Raw genomic sequence first — 23200 nt, 5'->3', positions numbered from 1 at the left:
GCCCTCTTTCCCTCATCAAGCCACACGAGGGACTGGGAGAGAGCACAGAAAGGGGAAGGGGACACGTCCCAGCCACTGGCCAAGTCCAATTAGTGTTTTTCATTAGCACTTCAGCAACAGAGGGACAGAGCTGTCAGCATCAATCCCGGAGGGAGACAGCCTGTAAATTTCTCTACCTCGCTGTGTGGCTTCTTAGAAAGCACCAGAAAAGCAAAATCAGACTGGCTTAAAATTACATGTTGGTTCATAAGAGCATGTGGTCACAGAGATTCCCAACTTTTGGTAACTGCTGTTTCTTTGATCAATGCTTCTTTGTCCACCCACCCGGAACTTTTTTTTTTTTTAAAGGAAAATACCCACAGCAATGTAATTGGTCAGTTTTTGGAAAATCTCTTAAAATTCCTTCAGATAACTGGAGAGCCCCTGGGATGTGGCCAGATCCGGGTTAGAATTCCTTGTCCTAAAGGAAGAAATGTAACAAGACTGACCACAGCCACAGGGGGTGCTACAGCAGAGAGATTAACACGGGACCTTGGAGCTGGAACATTTGAGCTCACGATTCTGGCTGTGTCACTTAACCAGTGGTGCGACCCTGGGCTGTTCCTTCACTTCTCTGTGCCGCTGATTCGTGTGTTAACGAGATAAGGGAAGTACCTAGCTCGTCATGTAACCAGGCGGATAAACGGAGCTGTTGGATGTCCACGCCTGGTTCACTGGGTGGCTCAGAAAAAGTGCTGTCAGGAGCTGTGGCTATTATTTTTACTATGTGCTGGGAATTTGGCTTTGTTTATACTACCTCGGTTTTCTTTCAACAAGGTAGGCACGGCTATCTCCATTTTAGATACCAGGAAACTAATGTTCAGAGAGTTTGAATAACTTGTTAACTACGTGGCAGAGCTAGCATTCGAACCTGGGTCTGACTGACTCTGGACCACACACACGTAACCCTCTGAAAACCCAGATCCAGTGAACACACCACCAAGCTCACCTATGGCTGTCCCGAATTGGTGGCTTGTGACAATACTGCCTGTTTCACCCACAGAAGCCTCCGCGCTGAGCCCCGTGTGTTTCTCTTTCTTGGGGCAAACACACATGACAGTCCACCACCTGCCCAGATCCTGACCACTCTGGAGGTTCAGCCGAGGCTCAGCCCTGCCCTCCTAGCCTGCCCCATGCACCCCGATCTCCCTTTGCCCCTTCTTGAGGGCAGTGGCCCCTCCCACCACATCCAGTGCTGACTTGGCAAAGCACCACCTCAAAGTACTTCCTGAAAGCTGTTTCCACTGTGGGAAAGAGGAGGGCATGACTGGGTCCCCCAGCCCTACTCCCCAAAGCAGAAGCTCCCCTGATAGCTGAGGACCCATTAAGAAAAGTTGGCTCTGAGCATCAAAACAAGTAAAACAAGACAGAACACCCCCCCCCCACACACACACACACACCAAACTAAAACCCACTAAAACCAAACATTCGGAAGAGTTTCTACGCAGCTACGGGTCCCAGGGCACGCCTGGCTCCTCCTCTTTTCTCCGTTATTCATCTACAGAAACTACACTGGGGACATGTGGATCAAATTTACAGTGCTTAGGGCAAGGGAATAGGAAATTCAGCTGATTTGTCAAAAGGATTCCCAGAGAGAAATATTATGTCGATGGATCTAGTAACAGGAGCTGGCAGCTCCATCAATAATCATTCCCATTTTCCCAGTCATCACCCACCCAAAGGGACTTTCACTAAATACTGTGGCAAAAGTAATTATGAACCTATTAGGAATAATAGTAGTTGATAGCATCACCGCTTTTGCACAGTACCTTTTGCGTTTAAGAGACTTTGTATAGAGAGTAATTTATTGCTCCAGTGAGGGAGGCAGGCTAGTCATCATGAAAAATGGCCACATCATCAATCATGCTGTTGCTGAGGGCTGACTGTGTGCCAGGCACTGGGATCACAGCTTCCCTCCATGACCGTATATAATCCCCTGGGACGTCACACGTACCTATTCACACCCATCTTACAGATGAGAACTCCAAGGCCTCCCAAAAGTTCAGTAACTTGCCCAAGGTTATTGCGGGTCAGACATTGAACGGGGTCTAGAATCTCTTGGCTCTATCTCTAGAATCTCGATTCTCCAGCTGCTGAAATGGAATGACGTTCTACCTTTGGCCACCTCGTCCTTCAGTTAAACAGTACTAGAAGAAGGGTTCTGTTTGGGCCTGTGGTTTGATAGGAGGACATTCAAAGTAAGACCCAGAAATATGACTTCCTTTTAATAGGTCCCCAGGCACCTCCTGCCAAGGACCCCTCGAGACCTCCCATGAAACTACAGATGGAAGGCCGTATCTTTTATTCCCTCGGATCCTTCTAGAATGCAGTTCCACAGCTTGTCTTCCAAATCCACCCCTTAAAAAAGCATTTTTTATGTCAACCAAAATTCTTCTCTCTCCCACGGAAGCCCGTTCCTCAGAAGTTCTCACTGGAGATGGAAAATATTTGCTTTAAATTCTCCCTACACCTCGATGCCTTCTTTGCCCCACACATCTTCTCGACTTTACGATATGGGCCCAGGGCAAGGTCACTCTGGAAAAAGAGATTTCTGAAGGAAGAGAGAGAGAGAGAGAGAGAGAGAGAGAGAGAGAGAGAGAGAGAGAGAGAAAGCAAGCAAGCAAAAAGGCATCTTTTTTTTCCATTTAGTAAAATCCTTAGGAAAAATTGTTTACTTTAGTCGTGATGGAAAAGAAAGCACGCCGAAAGTTTCCCTTGAGAAAACCCACATGCATCGTTCAGAGCACTGCTATGAAATGAACTCCTGAGTGCAAAGCGGTGAGCTAGCCTTTGACTTCCTCTTCTGGAACATCAGCATTGCTGTGGAAACAATGTTCCACTCTAATGTGCTGTGTACGTGAAGCCTCTACATCTCTCAGTGTATACACAGAACTGTAATCTTCCCTCACTTCTTCTCAGCCTGGTTGCCCAATCCCGGAATCTGGGAACTCATTATCTCATTGCCCAAAGCACAGCCACCTCCTCCACTGTCCTTTCTCTGAATTCAGCACCACATCCACCCAGTTGCCTAACAGATCCGTGAGTCATTCTTATCAGCTCCCTCCCTCCTCCTGCACATCCAGTCAACTACGAAAGCCTTGCTGCTTTTACCTACTTATGGTTGTAAAAATCTGTCACTTCCGTGCCCCAGTTCAGGCCGCCATCACTGGCTACTGCAGCAGCCTCCTCACTTGTCTCCTGCCTCCAGTCTAACCCCACCCATGCCATCCCTGACTCTGGTCACCTTTCTCTGGGACTTGGTACTCTCCAAGGACTGCCCTCACGAAGAAGTTTAAACTCCTTTCCACAGATCAGAATAGATGGCATTCTTCTATCTTTCTCTGAAATTTAGGAATGAAAATATTAGGTTGGTGCAAAAGTAACTGCGGTTTAAAAGGTTAAAAATTGCAAATAAAAGAAAACGCAATTACTTTTGCACCAACCTAAGAATTCTGCCAGTAAATGGGAAAATTCCCTGCACCTCCCAGGAAATCAGCCGCGTTAAGAAGCCTACGCACACCTGATCCTGTTTCTCCAAGCTGGTTTCCCATTCAGCGCTGGTCACGTGGCTCTGCTCCAGCTCTGGATTTGGAAAGGCAGTTTCCTTCCCAGGTGATTCTCCACCAGTGCCCAGAGAGGGCGCCATTGAGTTAGATGGGAAACCCAGTGGCAGAAGACTGGGAACCCTGCCTTCCTGCGATGGTTGCCAACCAGGAATTCCACCTGGGTTTCAGCTTGTAGAGGTGCAGGCTCCTTCAAGCCAGCACCAAGCCAGGAGCAGATGGACTCACACTGGCTTGACACACCCGACTTTCAGTGCAAAGGTTTTTTCAGAAGCAGGGCTTAGCCCAAAGCCCTATCAAAGGGCAGGGTTTCATTTTCTCCTGTATAAAACATGGGGGCTGATGCTATGGCTTCTCAAGTCTTCTCCGCTGTGGGGATCCTACTTTCTGACTGGCCCCTTTGTGTGCTCCAGCACTAAAGTGTACCCCTCAAAACCGTCTTCCCTCCTTTCATTCCATTTGACTTCTGCTTTGTCAATAGTGGGAACAAATAGAACCTGTTATTACCATTTCCTACACTTTAGTTTCCCCAACAGCTGGTACATTCCCCCAATTTTAAGTGTAAAGAAAAGATCCTTTTTTGTGAAAACTGGGTAGATTTATACACACACACACACACACACACATATATTTCAGCTTTTCTGACCATCAAGACTGTAACATAACTGTCCGCTCAACTCAACAAACCATTACTAGCGTACTCCCCAGAGTTGTAATGTTTGGGGGGGGGCGCCCTGTGACTGCAGTGAGCCCAGATACCTGTGCAGCCTGTGTGGAGAGCACCTTTTCCCGCCCCTGTCACCGGCACTTCCCACCAGACTCAGCAGTCACCTGGCTCAGGGAAGCTCATTTGTGAAGATGACAAAGGCTGCCGCCTGTCTCCTGTTTCTTTAAAATGAAAACCTGGATGCAGAGGATTCCTCTTTTACTGCCCTTGTGAGGAAACTTGGCAGGGTGTCATCTGCCAGTTTTCTTAGGAGCTAGAAGCTTGGGTGGGGTTCAATCCATAAGCTTCTGAAAATAAAAATTATATTGCCCCACTGAACGGTTTCCAAATAGCTCATACAATTCAACCCTTCTTATTTTCTTAAAAAAGTGCTTCCATTCTCTGATCTGGAATTTTATATATAGTACATTTAATGCCTAGTTGTTGTGTATTAGTCATACGGAAACCAAGTGCTGAAAAGTTAAAGCATGAATATTTTTTTCAGAGAGACGCAAATGGAGTATAAGGACAGTCATGATAAAAATGAACTGGACATTTAAGCAAACATAATCACTCGCAGGGTCTCTGGGAGGAGCGAGGGCTTATGCAAGGTCTTGCACTCTAAGTACATAACTGCGAGAACCCTACCAGAAGAAGTCTATATTTATAATAAAGCTCTATGGTTCCAATTTCCCCTTCCACTAACTTCCTTTTCCCTTCTATAAATACCCCTCCATCTTGGCACGCAGGCCAGAGTGTGCATGTGGCTTGTCATATCTGCGTACGCTGGGTTGCAATCCTTTCTTTTCCCCAAATGCATCCTTTTTGGTGACGAAACACCTAGTCAACATTATTTTTCAATTGACAGTTGATTCTTAAAAAAAGCCAACTTCACTGAATGGTATTTGTCCTGAGATTCCTACCCCAGAGAGGTGGGGGATGGGGTGGGTGGCTGTTGTGTCAAGGGGAAGATGAAGGAAATAAGAAAAACCTGGAAGGGAAATGAAATATGCCTGACTGATGAGGTGTCAATCATCCATGTGAAAATGACTCATCGCGAATAACTGAAAGCTCATCCAGTTCTTGAACAGAACCCACCTGAAGATAAGACCACTATCCTATGAGGCCCACGAGTTCAAGTGAGGAGAAAATGGTGGGAGACATGATGAGAGTAGAATGGGGGGTCTGTAAGAAGTTTGGGAAGCAGGTATTAATCATGCGATAATAACGAATGGGGACGGGCTGCCGCAGTACTCTATGGCAGGAAGGGGAGGCACCTGCATTTGAGCCCACACGAAGCCCTAAGCCTGGCCTTAGTGCTATCAGCTCACACGAGACACTGGTAGCTAGGACTATTACTAGCCCCACTTACCAACGAGGGGCCCTGAGGTTTAGATGAGCAGGGTCATTGGCTAAGGTTACAAAGCTAGAAGAGGGCAGAGGTGGGGTCCAGACTAGCCTGAGTGACACTGGCGTCACAGTGATAACCTCCACGCCACCCTGCCTCTCACCTGGGGCTCTCCCCACTCAAGCCCAGGGACAGAACTCCCTTCACCACACACCAGCCTGAATAGCACGGCACTTTCCCCTTCGTCTTGAAGGTCAGGAAATTAAAAGCAAACATAATCAGGCACTGGTTAACACCTCACTCTGGCTAAGTTATCAGAACACCGTGAGCTAAAGGTGGTCTTCTAGTTAAGTCAGGCCCAGGGGCCAAGAGCTCACTATTAAACGGTAAAATAATAATACATTTATGGCTGCCCAGGGAGCCCAGGACCAGGGAACCCAGGGCGAGATCCAGGCAACATGCTCATTCATTGCCAGCATCCCCAATGCTCTTTAAAAAGATGGTGAAAAGCAAACCTCACTGTGAATACTGGGCTGGAATGCATCTCCCTTTGAGTCCTTGACAGCCTTGCGTCTGCTGGCGGTGGGCCTGCTTGGGGAGCTGGTCTTGGGGGCTTCGTCTTTCCCTTCCAGCTGACAGATGCACCTCTGACCTCAGGGCTGGCTCACCCAATTCTCAAGGCGCTCCAAGCAGGGCGAGGATTTAGAGGGGGGGTAAGGGCTACCATAAAACTAAAACAGCCTAACAAAGCAGTGGGGCAACCCCAGAATCTCCCCGAGGAATGCTGGCTCACTAGCATTTTGGTGATTTGTTTCATTAAGGTACGTAGCAGTTGTCATAGACCCAGAGAATGAGCAGTGGGTGCCTGCAGAAGAACAAACGACTAGTAGAGATATTGAATTGCTGCTTACTTTTTCTTGAAGCAAAAGCCTAATAAAATCCAGTCTGTTCACTGCCACTTCCCCTTTCGGCAAGAGAGTAAAATAAAGCCAGAGGAACTAAGCAGATCGATTTCAGGAAACTAAACCTACTCGTATAGGTGAACCCTGGAAAAACCAGCAAACAGTCACCGCATCGAGCAGTGTGGGGCAGCAAACACACCTGTACACGACTGAGCTTTTTCCTGTGGAGAAAGATCTCCATGGTGTTGAGAATACTTTTTGAGAGAAGCTGTGTGGCCTCTCTCCAAAGTACTGACGTAACACATCGAGAACTTGAGTGACCCAGGAAGCATGAATCTTGGAACTGCCACCTCTTAAAGACAGAGAAAGCCACCACATGACCACAGTTCTTTGTCAGATGCTGTCCTTGACCCAGGTGGGTGAGCACACTAATTCCTATGAGCCAAGGGCAAACTTGAGCCACTTTGGTACAAAGGCAACACATTCTAAACACACACACACGTAAAAGAGGAAATTGAGGATGGAGAGATGGGTAAAGTTGTCACCCGAAAATACTGGACTTTCCCCCAACCAATGCACACAGCCACCAGGCTAAGAGTGGTTCTCTTTACATTAGGGTTATAAAAATGTTTTGAACTATTATGCTTTCTAACTTTTTACAATGATTTATTGGTACAGTAAAAAAATGATTATTATAAGGGAAATGGGGGAAGGGGAGAGATGTACTTAGAGGAAGAAAGGGGTGAGAGAATGTTTCTTCTCAGCAGAGGAATGTCCACAATTTCAACTACGGCAGAAAATTAGTTACCGGAAATTAAACTTTTATATAAGGAAATAAGTGAATGGTGAAAAAAAAAATTCTATAATCTATTTACTTATAAAGAGCCCAGGATGGAGGTCATCTAACATAAAAGACTCATTTCTGCAAGGGAACATTTTCAGATGATTTTTTTCCTCCATTATTCTTCATACATTTTTCTACTGATTAAATAATGATATGTGTAAGTGAAGTTAATATGCTGCACACCTTAAACTTCTGCAGTGCTCTATGTCCATCATATTTCAAAAAAATCTGAAAAAAATAATGAAAAATGTATCTCAATAAAAACAAAACCATTGTTACTACCATTGTGAGCTCATGGACGCAAATAAAAAGTAAATAAGGAAAATCTGGCTGTTTTATAGAAATACTACTAAAAAAATAAGGTAAGGGGAAAGGGTAATTCTTTTGGAAGAAACTCACGCAGAAACCGTTCTATATTGCTAAACCAGGACTTGAGATTTTGTCCTCATGCCTCCTTCCAAGCATTGGCCCCTCTGAGAGCCAACCCCTTTATCTGGCCAGGTGGGGGTGACTCAGGGTGGCTTAGGGGCTGCATCAGCAGTGGGACTTCCTGGGGCATCTTGCCAACACTTGGCTCAGCCGTGTACCCACTGTGCTGAGTCTGTATGATCACGACAGTCACATGGTGGCCTGGACCTCCAGCCCCTGCCGTGGCCAGTGCAGGCTGCAACATACTAGGATCCGAGAACAGGTAGAGCTGGGAAAAATTCTCACACCACTGGGCCAGAATCACCATACGTGGAAAAAGAGCCTCACAGCTGCCAACACTGGAGTGGGGATACTGGTGGGCCCAGGGGTGAGAGAAGAAGCAAAGTTCATGCTGGGAGTGTTTCCTGAGCTGCATCCCCTGCTAGGGAGCAGTGCTGCCAGCAGGAAAAACTGAGGGGTGGGCAAACTGTCGGCCCAGAGTAGGGGAGAGGGATAAATGACCCCAAGCATCCATAATAAGGACAAGAAACTCCTCAGGGGTTAAAAAAAAAAAAAAAGAAAAAGAAAAAAGATGCAAATATTACAAGGTTCAGGGAAAATGGCCAAAGTATTTATTAATAGAACATGAGTGCATTAGTCAGAAATTTACAATGCTAGAGTCCTTCTAACAAATATGACCTGTTTCAGTCAGCTTTGGTTCCCATTCTAAAGGGCTTTGACTATTACACTCTCCAGATGATTTAACAGTATGAGTCAGAACGATGAGGGTTCAAAACCCAGCTTTGCCTCTTACTAACTATGTGACCTTGGACTAGTTAACCTTTCTGATCCTCAATATGCTCATCTCTGTAATGGGTCTAAAAATACCTCCTAATTTACAGGACTGAGGATTAAAAGAAGAAAGTAAGCACTTAGCAAAATGCCTGACACATAGTAAGCATGTAGTAAATGGGAATATTTTTATAAATGGCCTCAGTGATTCTCTGGGCCAATGGCTTTGGGATAAGGCCATCAGATATCATATAAAAGTACTTAATCACCATTAGAAAGAAGGGATGGACCTAAAGCCAATCTATCCATTTCTTTTCCTAAAGGCCACTGTGGTCTGTGCGATGAAAGAATCATGCATTCCTCACCACAGATGGGTTCTTTATTCTGCATTCATGCACTCACTCATTTATTCAACACTGTTTATTGATGACCTGATAATGTGCCAGAAGTCTATGCTCTAGGGACATAAAAATGAACAAAACGGGGCCCCTACTTTCTTGCTGCTTGCAGTCTAATGAAGGAGGGCAGACAGTGTATCAGTCAACTGAACATTGCGTGAAAACTGCTACAACAGTCAGCACAAGGAGCTCAGAGGAAGGGTCTCTAAGCCAGACTACCCAGGCATAGTGATCAAAGAAGGCTTCCTGGAGGAAGGGATCCGCAGCCTGTGTAGGAAGGTCCCAGGGTAGTGACAGGTTGAGAGGGAGAGTCTTATGGGGCTCGTCACGACGTTGTGTTTGTAGAGCAATTACTAGAGCAGTTATTTGTACTTAGACTGAGTGCTTGTTTGGAGGCAGCTTGGGGGCTGGCAAATGGACATCACCGCCACCTCCTCACCACTATTAATGCAGGGGTCAGCAAACTTTTTCTGTAAAGGGTCAGAGAATAAATATTTTGGCTTTGGGGGCCACGTGGCCTCTGTCACCACTATTCAGCGTAGTGTGTGTCGACAATATGTAAACAAATGGTCACGGCTGTGTTGCCCATCTAAAACTATGGACACGGAGTTGAATTTCATATCCTCTTCATGTGTCACAAAATCCTCTTTTAATATTTTTTTTTCAGCCATTTAAAAATGCAAAATTTATTCTTAGCTTGCGGGCCATACAAATATAGGTGGTGGGCGGGATTTGGTCATTTGGTCCCAGGTCAGTGCTGCAAACAGCTGTACTAATCCAGAGCCCCTTGGGGGAACTGAGAGGGGACGCTCTGAGTGAAGGGCGGGGCATGACAGGCCTCCCAGGGAGGGACGAAGGTGGAGGGTACGGGTCACAAGAGTCTAAGGGGTTGGTGCTGCCCTGAGGGCCATGAGGACCCACTGAAGGGGTTTAAGCAACGGAGTGACAGGGTCATGTGCGTATTTCGACAGATAAATCAGGCAGCAGTGCAAGAAAAGAACGGGAGGGTGGCGTCTAAGTTAGCGAGCCACTGCTGGCTGCTGACACCTCCTCTGTCCTCCTGGCTCTCACGATTCCAAACCCATCTAGGCCATCGGGTGCCTCTCATTTCAAAAACGCTATCCATTCCTTAAACATCAACAAAAGAGGTCGCAGATTGTATTTTTTGGAACTAAAATTCATTAAGAGATCATTTTAAAGCCCAAACAACTATGTTTGACGACCTTTAAAATTGGTGAGGCTCCTGGATCAACGTTAAGCAGGTAGCAGATTTCAATCCATCAGGTTAAAAAGCGAACTCACAAAGAATCGGAGAATTTGCACAACACATGCTTTGAAATCTGGGCCAGAACAAAGACACCCCAATGCTAAGCGTGTTGGGGAGCCCAGAGCCCAGAGGTAATGCCACTCCCTTCATAACTCACATAGAACACACACACACATACCCACTTCCCCCATACAGAGAGGGTTACTTGCAGGCAGTTAACAAACCCTACAGAGAACATATCCTCTAAGGTCCTGGGACCCTCTGTGCCAAGGCTGACTGATGGCTTGGAATTCGGAACAAGTCTGAATAGGCTAGGGGAATTTTCGCACTGTGCTATTCCATCACTCACTCACTTTACCAAATGTTCATCATGTGCCCATTCATTACACTGAGCTTGGACTAGGAGTACAGAGGTAGGAGCCACGAGCCTGCTCTAGAGGCGCGGAAAATAAACGCACCATGGGAAGTGCTAGAGGAGGAGTTTGCAGCAGGTACCAGAAGCTTGGGAGGAGTCTGAAGAGAAGGCTTTTGCCATGTGCTGTCATCAGCAAGGGAGGAAAAGTAATAGGGGTTTTAGAAAGCCCCCACTTACTCCGAGAACCACAGGGGAGCTTATAGACTTTATGAGAAGCCAGTTGTCTCTGGTCATCTCACGGCCCAGAGCGGTATCACACAACGCTGGAGGGAGCTGAAGGGGGGAAGGGAGCTCACTGACAGAAAGGAGGTCCCTGGTCCCTGCAGAACGCTCATGCCCTCATTTCCGGGATGGGGACGTCCCCACCTCACTGTGTCACTCTCAGGAAGACACTATGGTTTCCCCCTGCTAAGATGTATGAAAACAGTTACTAGATGCTTGAAACTGTGCTGACGCACTCCATGACCTACCCAGACGCCATTCCTTCTCCTTGCAGGCTAACAGCCCCATTCTGTCTGGAATGATAATGCGATATGAACCCTGTGGCACAGCTTCCCAGGCGCCCTTACAGCTGTGCAACGAAGTTTTGGACAATGAGATATAAATTTAAGACTTCAGAGGCGCTGGAAAATGTTGCTTTTCCTGATCTGAGGGGACAGGCTTCCCCACTGGCAGGGCCTTTGCTCTTCTTACTGCCTCGAATGTGACGCACTCTCTGAAGAAGGCGCAGCAGCAGCCACTGTGCAACCAGGAGGCAGGCCACCTGTTGTAAAAGCCGAGCCCCGTTCCCATCATGCGTTACAGTGGAGGGGGGTGGGTCTGCGTGAAGGGACAAGAGCAAGGCCAGTGCCAACATGCAAAGGATGGCAGAGCAGAAAGCAGAAGGAGCCTGCGTCTCTGACGGTCTCACGGGGCAGCTAAATACCAGCAGGAACTGCCAGTCCCTGAACTTCTTGTTACAGGAGAAAAAGAACCCCCTACTGGGTACTACAGACACGGTGGCTTACACAACAGAAATTTATTGTCTCACAGTTCTGGAGTCTAGAAGTCTACAAGCGGATGTTGCCAGGGCTGGTCTCTTCTGAGGCCTCTCTCCTTGGTGTATAGATTACTGTGTTCTCTCTGCATCCTCACACGGTCTCCCTTCCGTGTGTGTCTGTGTCCTAACTGTCTCTTCTTATAAGGACACCAGTCACATTGGATTAGGGCCTCCTCACCCTAAGAACCTCGCTTTACCTTCATCACCCTTGTAAAGGTTCTGTTTCCCAAAACAGTCACATTCCGAGATACTGGGGGTTAGGATTTCAACATACGAATTTTGGAGGGGACACAATTGAGACCCTAACAGTTGGCTTTTCTATGGCTTGAAGATGAAGTGATTTTTCTATAAGGTGGTTTCTGTAAATCATTAGTTAAAAAAAACACTTTTTTTTGTTTTAAGCATTGGAACTTTTGTGCCAGTGAAATCATCTGACGAGTCCAACAATCCAGCCGTCTCCCCACTCCCAGGGCCCCCAGATCTCCATGCAGGTTGCAATGGCTGTTCAACACGCACTGTCCATTCCGGCCAGCTTTGGAAATGCCCAGCAGGCTCTGCGGAGAGCAGAGTGGTTCTGGCCCACAATGCCAATTCCTCCAGGGCTTGGGGTGGCAACAGCTCCGGGCTGGACGCTCCCATCATGGGGGAATCTTACCAGGCAGACCATTCAGCTGCTGCCAGGTGAATGTCTGCGGACCTCTACTCACAGTTTATTTTAATTTAAAAAAACATAGGAGGAAAATACAACTCACCATAATTTTACCGCCCTGAGCTAATCACCATTGGCATTATCGTCTTATATCCTTTCAGACTTGTGAACATGCACCGAGGCTTTTCAGTGTGCACCTCTACTTTTACTTTTCAAAAAAGGAACCCTTCCATATACTTTCATGACCTTTCTCACTTAAAAATATTTCACGGACATCTTTCCAGGGCCCCTAATGTTGTTCCTCATCCTCACTTTCAATGGCTGCAGTACGTACCATTCTAGAGGTTTCCAGAACCTCCTGCTGTTATTCTGGGCGAGTCAGAAGGGACCTTTCTAATATGACTGCACAGTGGGCAGTGGCCTCCGAGTCACATCAAACCTCAATGTCAGCACTGAAGAGAGCCCTGCTGGTTGTCCCACCCCCTGAGAGCCAGCCCTAAGCGTCCACATCCATGCGGGGGGCAAGGCACCTCCTTGGCAACCTGGGACCTGTTAAGAGAGAAGAGACCATAACAGGCCTCATAACAGACATCAGTCTGTTCTTCATTTGAAAACCGAGTCTCCCAAAACTGGAATTAGAGCTACCGTGTTTCCCTGAGAATAGGACCTAGCCGGACAATCAGTTCTAATGCATCTTTTGGAGCAAAAATTAATATAAGACCCGGTCTTATTTTAATATAAGACTGGGTATAATGCAACATAATACAATACAATACAATACAATGTAATATAATAAAATACTGGGTAAAATATAATACAATATAATACCAGGTCTTATGTTAATTTTTGTTCCAAAAGACACATAAGAGCCGATGGTCCGGCTAGGTCTTTTTTTCAGGGAAACACGGTATAGGAAGATGTGGGGTTTCCTCGCAGGTGTCTCCGGATTACAGACGCTCACTCCCAGAGGCCTTGGAGGGCTGGCTGTGGGGCTGTCATCTACGCAGGTCAGGGAGCACTCAGGCCTTCTGTCCCACTGACATCTATCTAGCCTTGAACTAGCACACAGGCCCACTCTCAAAGGAGTCCTTTCCTCCCTTGGGAAAGCCAGGCCCCTCCAGGGCTTTCCACGCAGAACCAAAACAGGACGGTCTCTCGTTAAGTTCCCACAGGTTTCTGGGGCCAAGGCAGAGCTTACAGCAAGCTTCTGTGGCACGGAGGCCTGTCCTTGGGGAGCACCTTGGTCCTGCGGCCCTGCGCTCAGCGGAGCCGAAGCCTTTCTGTAGAACTGTCTGTGACCTCGTGTGCTTAAACTGCAACTTTGGGCTTTGGCTGGACGCCCTCGCTGTTTGTTTTACAAACTCCTACTTACAGTCTCAAATTAGGCTCATTAAAAAGCCAGCTCCCCATGGGGCTATAAACGTCACACGGACAAGCAGAGAGGGAGTTTACGAGGCTGGCGTGTGTGATCTGCCCACCACGATGGTGTGGGACCCAGTGGAAACAGTGAATCAGCCTGTTTGGGCAGAGCCCCTTTCCCCAGCCCCCCGCCCCGATCTAACCAAGCCACCTGGGCAACAGGCCAGAGGAGAGGAAGACAGTGGGTGTCCTTCCAAGACAGCTGGGCTGGATCCTTCTCGGATTTGAGCAGCACCACTGATAGAGGGGGAAGGAACACCGCCACTGTGAAATCCTCTGCGGCCCTCAGCCTTTTCTCACTTCTTTATTTGAAGCACCCCAGTTCTATTTACAGTTCCCCCCATAATCAACATCACAAGCAGAAGAGCCTGCCAACACCCCCACCACTACCCGCCAACACACACACACACACACACTCTCTCTCTCTCTCTCTCTCTCTCTCTCTCACTCATGCCTTGAGCAGATTAACCTTATTTTTCCAGGACGTGTTTCTCCTGCCTGGGTGGCCCCCATGCTAGTTCTAGCTCTAGCTCTCAGCACTGTCACCTCTGCTTTGCAGCGTATGCCTGAATGAGGGGTCATGCCTTGTAGGCAGGCGGGGAGGCTGGGTGAGTGGGGTGCACAAAAAAGTGGTCTCTCATTCTCCAGCATCTGTCTCATTACTTGAACGAATCACTGACCAGTCGGCATGCCCCAAATGACACCAAGGCTGAAGAAATATGTCACCCCAGAGATCCTCCCCTCGAGCCACCTGTCAGATGACGAACGTGAGAAAGAAATCAAAATATTTTAACTTCCTTCACTAAGTTTCAGAAGATAACTTCTCCATCCCAGGGCTTTAAACACACACACACACAAATAACACCTCACCTACCCCTGCCCCCAAATAAACCAGAAGATCACACCATATACGTATACGGCCAAGGCTGGAAGGGACTACAGAAACCACACGGCTGCCAACCGTATTCGTGCTTACCCACGGTCCATCTTTCATATGCTGCTGCTGTGTTATCTACATTCACCACGCCACCCCCTGATACATATGGCACCTCCTGATCATGGCTCTGCCGCTCCCACACAACACCCTAAAATGGCTATCTGAGGGCACAGTCCCTGTGCCCATGAACTCACTCCCTCCTAAGAAAGCTCACCCCAACTGCTAGAGAGTTCTTATTTAATCCAATTGTCTCGTTGCAGCTTCTACCCCCCGTCTTCTGTCCACACCTATAAAGCCAGCCACATCCCCACGGTGGGGACCCCACCTCCATTGCAGGTTCCTGACTGGTCCAGAAGACAGGAGGGGATCCATACCTCGCTTTCCAGATTCGGAAATGCTCATGATTGCAGCTGCAACATTGATGACGTCCCCCATCTCTGTCCCTCCTCTTTTTTCCCAGGGACTGGTGGTCACTATTTTCTTCCCAGAATCCCCCCTGACCATAGTGCAGTGATTACAAGCACAAGCTCACGAGTGGGGCAGACCCAGCCTCAATTCCTGGCTCTACCACTTACTTGCTATGTGGCCTCGGACATGTGACACCTCAGTTTCCCCATCTGTAAAATGGGGATAACACCTATTGTCAGAGAGTAAGAATGAGGATCAACTGAGACAACACGGATGTGAGCACAATGCAAAGCCAGGCACGCGGTGGACACGCAATACATGGAGGGCATCTGTCGGTGCCACTGTCCCCATTGGCTTGTGATCTCTTCTTGTCACCTTGCATTCTGCTCTTCTCCCAGGGTTCTCAGGCTCCACGGAGGAATTACCTGTGATACTGATCACCTTTCACTACCTGGCTAGCTTATGAAGAGCAGAAGTTAGAGTTTCTGTCTTACTCCTTCCTTCTCTCTGCCATCGCTGTAGTTCCAAGAACTTGGTAGATGCGTAAGAAGTATGAAAACCCCATGTGCAGAGAATACAGATGTATTTTACCTTTAAGCCTTAATAAAAATGCGACACTCTGAATATTAAAGTAAAACCAAAATAACAACCTTGACTTCAGATCGGGTTCTAAGGTAAAGGAAAAAATCGTGTCTGTGACACCAGTCTCCTCCAACCGTACCACTAATTCAGACACTGCCGTCTGGGAGGGCAGACGTCAGAGGGCAGAAGCCTGCCGGGCGCTGACTGCAGAATGGAAATAGACAGTGTGTCAGTCTGGTCTCTGAGCCCAGCCCTCCCCAGCCCTGGTCCTGATCCAAAAGATGGGTGGGGGAGAGGAGCCCCAAAATGTGGTCGGCAAGGCCCCCCACTACTGCTCTGGTGACGTCACTGCCTGTAAACCACAGCTCTGATTCCACACTGGGTTTGCAGACTGCAGAGCCCAGCACCTTGGCCCCTAGCTCCCCTACTCCTTTGCCTTAAAAAGAAAGAGAGGGAGAGAGAGACGAGGAAGGAAGAAAGGAGAAAGGAAGAGAGAAGCAAGCATCTGTCTGAAAAATAAACACACACACATGCTCCATGAGTGCTTTCAGCTTAGAAGCCCTGCGACACTTCCATTAACTACAAGATGTAGAAGAAGCCACAGCCTACTTGACTTTCATTTCTTCAAACAAACATTGGAAATGGCTTGGCAGGATGAGCCATCACTCTGCCCCCGACCCAGGAGCCCAGAGTCTTAGATGGGGTGGTTTTAATGAGAGGGGTTTAGCTCACAGGAATAGAAAGCAAAAGCAAGATCCTCTTTCAGGCAGGACAAGCGCACCTCCTTAGGAGGTGCAGGCTAGTGGGGAATGTGGAGAAGGAACACAGTCAGAACAGTGTCCCAAGGACCCTGGGAGGTAATGGTGTTCCCGTTTTACCTTAAGAAAAACGACTCAGAGATTAAGCAACTTGCCCAAGATCACACAGCTTGTCATCAGCACAACCCGCACTCCTCACCGCTCCCCTACAGGGAATCTGGGCCCAGCGTTTGTAGATCAATATTGGTGTTTTTTTATATTGAGAGAGTAAGTCACATGTCATAAAATGCACGCTCTAAAAATGTACAATTCAGAGGTTTTTAGTATTATTCACAGAATTGTGAAACCATAACCACTATTTAATTCCAGAACATTTTCATCACCCCAAAAAGAAACTGTGTACCCATTAGTGGTCACACCCAATTCTCCATCTTCATCACCTCCCCAGCCCAGCCCTGGCCACCAGAAATGTACTTTCTGCCTCTATGAATTTGTCTATTTTGGGCAGTTCATATCAATGGAACCACACATGCAGTCTTTTGTGTCTGGCTTCCTGTATGTGGGATAATGTTTTTCAAGTTCATTCACGCTGCTCATCTATCCATCAGTATATTACTCGTTTTTGTGGCTGAATGACCCTCCATTGTATGGATAATCCAAACTTTGTTTATCTATTCATCTGTCGATGGACATTTGGCTTGTTTCTACTTTTTGGCTATTATGGATAATGCTTCTGTGAACATTCACATATACTAAATTTTGGTGAGAACATACATTTTCATTTTGTTTAGGGGTGGAATTGCGGGTCATATGGTAATTCTGTGTTTAACTTTTTGAGGAACTGCCAGACCGTTTCCCACAGTAGCTATACCATTTTACGTTACTACCAGCAGTACGTGAGGGTTCCAGTGTCTTCAGATCCTCACCAACACTTGTTATTGTCTGTCTGTTTGGTTAAAACCATCCTACGTGGGTATAAAGTGGTATTTCATTATATGTGAATTATTTATTCTTTGCCACCAAATTGGCAATGATTTTATACTAGAATGGGCTTCCTTAAAAGGAGTGCACACACACATACACAGCACATAGAAAAATACAACACACATTTACCAAGAGAGAAATCAGTCCTACTGTATTTCCCAGAAAATAAGACCTATCCAGACAATCAGCTCTAATGCGTCTTTTGGAGCAAAAATTAATATAAGGCCCGGTATTATTTTACTATAATATAAGACCAGGTCTTATATAATATAATATAATATAAGACCAGGTATTATATAATATTATATAATATATATAATTATATAATATATATAATATTATATAATATATATAATTATATAATATATATAATATTATATATTATATATAATATTATATATAATATATAATATTATATTATATAATACCTGGTCTTATATTAACTTTTGCTCCAAAAGACGCATTAGAGCTGATTGTCCGGCTAGGTCTTATTTTCAGGGAAACATAATAGGAGATTAGAATGACCCTAAGGATGAAGTGCCATCAGTAGCTTCATGTTAAAGTACTTTTCTTGTTATAAGAATAGTAACGCATATTTACTGCAGAAAAATATAGAAAATACACTCAAGTGCAAGGTAGAAACTGAAAATTACCCATGATGCCATCACTTAGAAGTGTTGATATATTTTTTAAACCTACAGTGTTGTATCATTTCACTCATAACATGGGAAAACATTTTCTTATGCCATGAAACACCTTTGAAACAGGCCTCTGAATGTCTACACAGTTACTGCCGCCTATTTGAGGTCTGCTAGTCTGCTCTGCATCTGTTCTTCCACATGTATTCACATTCCTCTCTTCTGAAACTCACCGGCATTCAGTTCTCAGAAGGGCCTCTCGGTGGATACACCTGTCTGTCAGGGAGGGGGTGGGAATGTGTGCAGAAGCCTCTGGAGAGCTACTAGGATGGACACACATGCACACAAATACACAGCCTTTATATTTCCTTGTGACGATTATTCTGATCAGAGAAAGAAGAGGTGGACCCTTGAACTTGGGGACACCACTCTCCACTCTTGCATTGGAAGTTAACAAGTTTACAGACCACACTACAGGGCAGCACAACTCGGTGAAGTAGAACGTGAGGGCCACATTGAGGTTTGAATGTCGGGTTAGTCACGTACCCAGGGATGCTGAATAAGCCCTCAGGCTTTCAGCAGTAAAATGGGCCAACAGTACCCATAGTGCCTTGCGGGGTGTGGTCAGCGCCCAGTGAGAGCCTAGGGCAGTGCCTGGAACACAGAACAGACGGAAAGCCCTGGAGCCACAGGGTGGGCAGGGAAAGGTCTAGTACACTGGCGATGGGAACGCCTGCCCCCTCAGGCCCCATGAATGGTGGCAGCCCCTCCCTAAAGCATCTGTGGCCATTTATTTGCCTGTTTACAGCACTGTCACCCCCAGTGGGGCAAACGGCCCTGAATGCTGTCCACCTAAAGGTGCTGATTTGGCAACAGGCTTTACTGCCTCTTCTAGACCCTTCCCTTTTATCTTTATCACAGACCTTTAGTACATATTTGGCTCCTCTTTCCTAGTTTCTGAAAACCTTCTTACAAAAGGAATGTCCCAGATACCCCAGGAGCAGTGAGCACATCTCAGGCCCAGGTCCTGGTTTCTGATAAATGGACCCAGAGCCCCTTGCAGAAATGGCGGATTCTAGGGAGGGGGCAGGGAACACACAGAATGAGCATGATGGAGCGCCAGAAAGTAAGGGCGTGCTCAAAAAAACCCCAAAATGATGGGGAATGTCAAGGGATGCAGGAACCACCTGCAAACGCTCTCAATGGCCCACGTTGGAACAATTTGAGCAATGAAATAAATAGCATAGTATTGTATTACAACCCAAAGCATAAAGTAAATAGTCACGTATCCATATAATTAATAATGGGGTGATTGAATAAAGAATCAAATAGAGGTTAAAGAGGCAAATGTTTCATACAAAATAATTCCAACTAATTTATGTAGATATATCCTTCTCCAGGAGGTAGAGCATAACTTCCTTTCCCTTAAGTTGGGAATGTGCATAGTGACACCACTCTAAGGAAAAAGGACGACCTTTACAGAAAAGAAACCTGCCCAATATTATCTCAGCCAGGTGGCCAAGGTTCATCATCAGCGGGAAGTCATGTTGATAGCATGTACCGTTCAGATGAGGTGATGAGAAGGGCACCTGACCTCTGTGGCCTTCTTCCCAAAAAACCCGCAATCCCAACCTACTCATGAGGAAAATCCAGGCAAACACAAGTTGAATGATATTGTACACAATACCTAACAAGTACTCGGCTAAACTACCAACCTCACCAAGAACAACGGAAGTCTGACGTACTGTCACAGCCGAGAGGAATCTAAGGAGACAGGACAACTAAGTGTAATACGAGTCCAGGACAGAAGAACATTAGGTCAAAACTAAGGAAATCCTGATGAAGTACTGAGGTTAGTTGATAACAATGTATCAATATCAGTTAAATAGTTGTGACAAATGTAACATAATAATAAGGAAAACTGGTTGTGGGGTACTTGGAAACTTGCTGTACGATTCTTGCAACTTTTCTGTAAATCTACAACTATTCTAAAACAAAAAGTTGATTAAATGTTATTAAATTAATAAGTCCTAAAAAAACCCCAACCAACCAACCAAACAAACAAAAATCCCAGAAATGTCATGTGGACTTCCCTAATTCCCTTAAGCCCCACCAAAATCTGCAGACACTTATATAGCACCAGCAATACTTGGTTACATTGTATCTATTCATTTACATATCCATTAAAAAAAATTGTCGAGCCCTTTTTGGGGGTCAGGTTCTGTACCAGGCCTAAAAGATGCAATGGTCAAGGAAAGAGGTGCTTTTCCTTCTCTGCTGAGCTGGGCCAGGAGGGGAGACGGCCTGTGGGATGGGCTTGGTCCTTTGGTGACCAGGGAGGCAGCTCGTTTGCTGGGTGAATATTAAGTCCAGCCTCATGGCTTCAGGCTTTTAACTAATGGGTGGGTCACCATTGTGTAGTTATCAGGCATTTAACTAGGCTGACATCCTTTAGGACACTTGGGCTGGGTGAATTAGGATTCCCACCCCCAAATCTTTTTCCCCCCTGATTATAAAGGTAAATATGATTAGTATTTTAAAACCAGAAAGAAATGAATAAAGAAAACAGAACATTTTCTATACTCTTACCTCCCAAAGATAACTATTAGTATAGTATATATTTTTCTTCAAATAGCCTTTTTTCAGTGCATATATTTAACATATCAATTTTTTTTTCACAGATAGGATCATAAAAACATTATGTTTCACCTAACAGCGAATCCTATTTTTGTGGACATTTTTTCAGGGCTGTACGTTTGGCTACTCATATACATGTATTTTAAGATCGCAGAGGATTCTGCCTCCCCAAGTTTGACCTGTGTCCACAGCTGCCCATGTCCTTCAGATGTCTAGTGATGCTGTCAGCTCAGGGCACCTGAAGCAGAGCCAGGCTGGGGTTGCAGGTATTTTCCATAGCTTTCTAAGTGGCTCAGTAAGGGATTTTCCTTTTCTCTGGCTCCTCCCCTGCTGGGGTAGGGGGCCCAGGGAGAGCCTCCCAGGAGGAGGTGCCCAAAGCAGGCCACCTATGAGTCAGGCAGAGCTTCCGGAGTGAAATCACGCTGAGGAGCTATTTGTGAACAGCCTGGCAGGGCCCACTGAGCACTGACTCAGTGAGGCAGGAGGGACGGGGTGGGGGCTCCCACCTCCAGCAGGAACCAGTAACAGCTGCTAATGCAGATTGTTGGGTTGTCCCCTCTGTCCCCCTTAGAGCAGAGGCTGCAACCAGCACGTCAGAACCACTGTAAATTCCCCAGGGCTTCCCCAGCGGGAGGTTCCTGGGTCACTTTCACTGATAATGAGACCAATTACTAACACAGGAGGTGAGGCTGGGCTTCGGAGGCCCCAGGGCGGGTTCCCCCTCCGGGAGGAGAGATGCAATTTCCTCTTGTATCTCCAAGTGCAGTCATCGTGGGCACACTGGAATGCCAACTCTGGCTCTGCCTCTCATAAAACAAGGCCAAGGTGCTTTGCACATCATCGTTTCCTAATGAAAATGCATGGCTATCAGGTGGTGCTAAGCACTGGGGCCACGCAGGTGACTGACTGACTCTGCCTGGTGAGGCTCCAGGTTACAGGATAATGTACCTGCTCCTGCCAGCCTCCGAGAGCTCTGGGAATCCAGGCTCTGCCATGGAACAGTGCCCTTTTAGTTCCCCTGCAGCACTTATACAGAAATTGATGTTTATTTGCTTTGTGTTCATTGTCCGGCACTCCCTTTGCAAACTCCTTTTGGCTGTGGTTGCCTAAACAATGGCAGACACATAGCAGATGCTCAATAAATATCTTCTGGGGAAGAAAATGATTGCCATCAACTATTTGATGGTGACCCTGGGTAAGTTATTTGACCTCTAGACCTCAGTTTCTTCATCTGTAAAATGGAGATGGTTTTTTTCTCTCTAGTGGTTAGGGTGAGAATTAAAAGGTCAAATACACATGAAGCCCTAAACCCAATGCCTGAAACATGGCACGCGTTCAATAAACCAATAAATGGGCTCTCTTTATTATCATCATCAGAGGTGAGAAGGATCCTGGGCCCTTCAGTAACCTGCCACATCCCCAGTATTTAATGAATTAGCCTTTGTTCAATCAGCCCCATAGGAAGGGGATGGCAGTGGAGAAGGTCAAAAGGAACCGGTGCCTGTGATCCCATCTTCCTAAAAGGATTTGCCTATCAGAGTGATCCAGGATCCTATCTGAGAGTGGGGATGGACCATTTTGCTGTTTTGCTCATAAACCACAAACCACAGGTCCTGCTGACAGCACTCCCAGGGAGCAGGGACAAGCAATCCATCACTAATTGCCATTTTGCAAAGCTTGTCCTGATCCAGGCTGCTCAGTCCAGCTAAAGGCACTAATTAGCTGCAGGAGGTCAGCTGTTAGCTAATTGAACAGTCTTTGCACCCAGGTAACAGACAAAGCCAGGAAGGCAGAGTGAACCCTGTCCCTCCTTGACACAAACCGTCCAGGTAGCAGAGCCCTCAACAGAGAGCTGTGTGGTCAGGGCAAGAAGAGTGTCGGGTTCCTGCTACCCAGGCCCAGGGGCAGGCCCATCTCCAGAAGGGGAAAGAAGTGCTGCTGGGCCAGGGCTGGTGGGGACAGCTCTGCAAGAAAGGGAAAGGAAGAGATCCGGTGGGGAGTCCCTGGAGATTCTTATTGGCAGAGGGAGATTAAAAATGGAAGGGGGAAAGAAAAAAAAAAAAAAACAGAGGCTGGAGAAAAGAGCTGAGGAAAAATAAAGAATGGAAATAGAGCGAGTTATTTCCCTTGAAAGAAGAGGTCACTTGGATTGGTCTCTTCATCTGAACGAAGGCACACTTGTCTTCCACCTCTGGCCTTGTGTAAAGAGCAGAATTCGGTTTAATGTACTTTTTAAGAAAACAAATTCTTCCTGATTTGGGCTGATGGATTTCAGAGAGCTGATTTCTAGGGCTGGAGAAGGACCTTGTCCCCCCACCCCCACTCCCAGATTTCCTTGAGGGTAGCTTCTTGCAGGGTTCTGGGGGGACTCTTTTTCGGTCTTCAGGATGGGATACGCATCGGATTATAGGTAGCTGGAAGCAGGGAGGACCCCATTCTCTTTGGATCCCTTCCCTGTCTCCCTCCC

The 23200-nt window shown here is 46.6% G+C and overlaps 1 protein-coding gene across 1 annotated transcript in view; it reads right to left on the bottom strand.

The window, feature by feature from the left end:
* Positions 1-23200, bottom strand: part of ABTB2 (ankyrin repeat and BTB domain containing 2) — a 170769-nt gene that overhangs the window by 45648 nt on the left and 101921 nt on the right. The window lies entirely within an intron of this gene.

The sequence above is a fragment of the Rhinolophus ferrumequinum genome, chromosome 11, assembly GCF_004115265.2.
Source record: "Rhinolophus ferrumequinum isolate MPI-CBG mRhiFer1 chromosome 11, mRhiFer1_v1.p, whole genome shotgun sequence".
Taxonomy (NCBI): Eukaryota; Metazoa; Chordata; class Mammalia; order Chiroptera; family Rhinolophidae; genus Rhinolophus; species Rhinolophus ferrumequinum.
The sequence above is the reverse complement of the archived record's forward strand: the minus strand, read 5'-3'. Positions and strand labels throughout refer to the sequence as shown.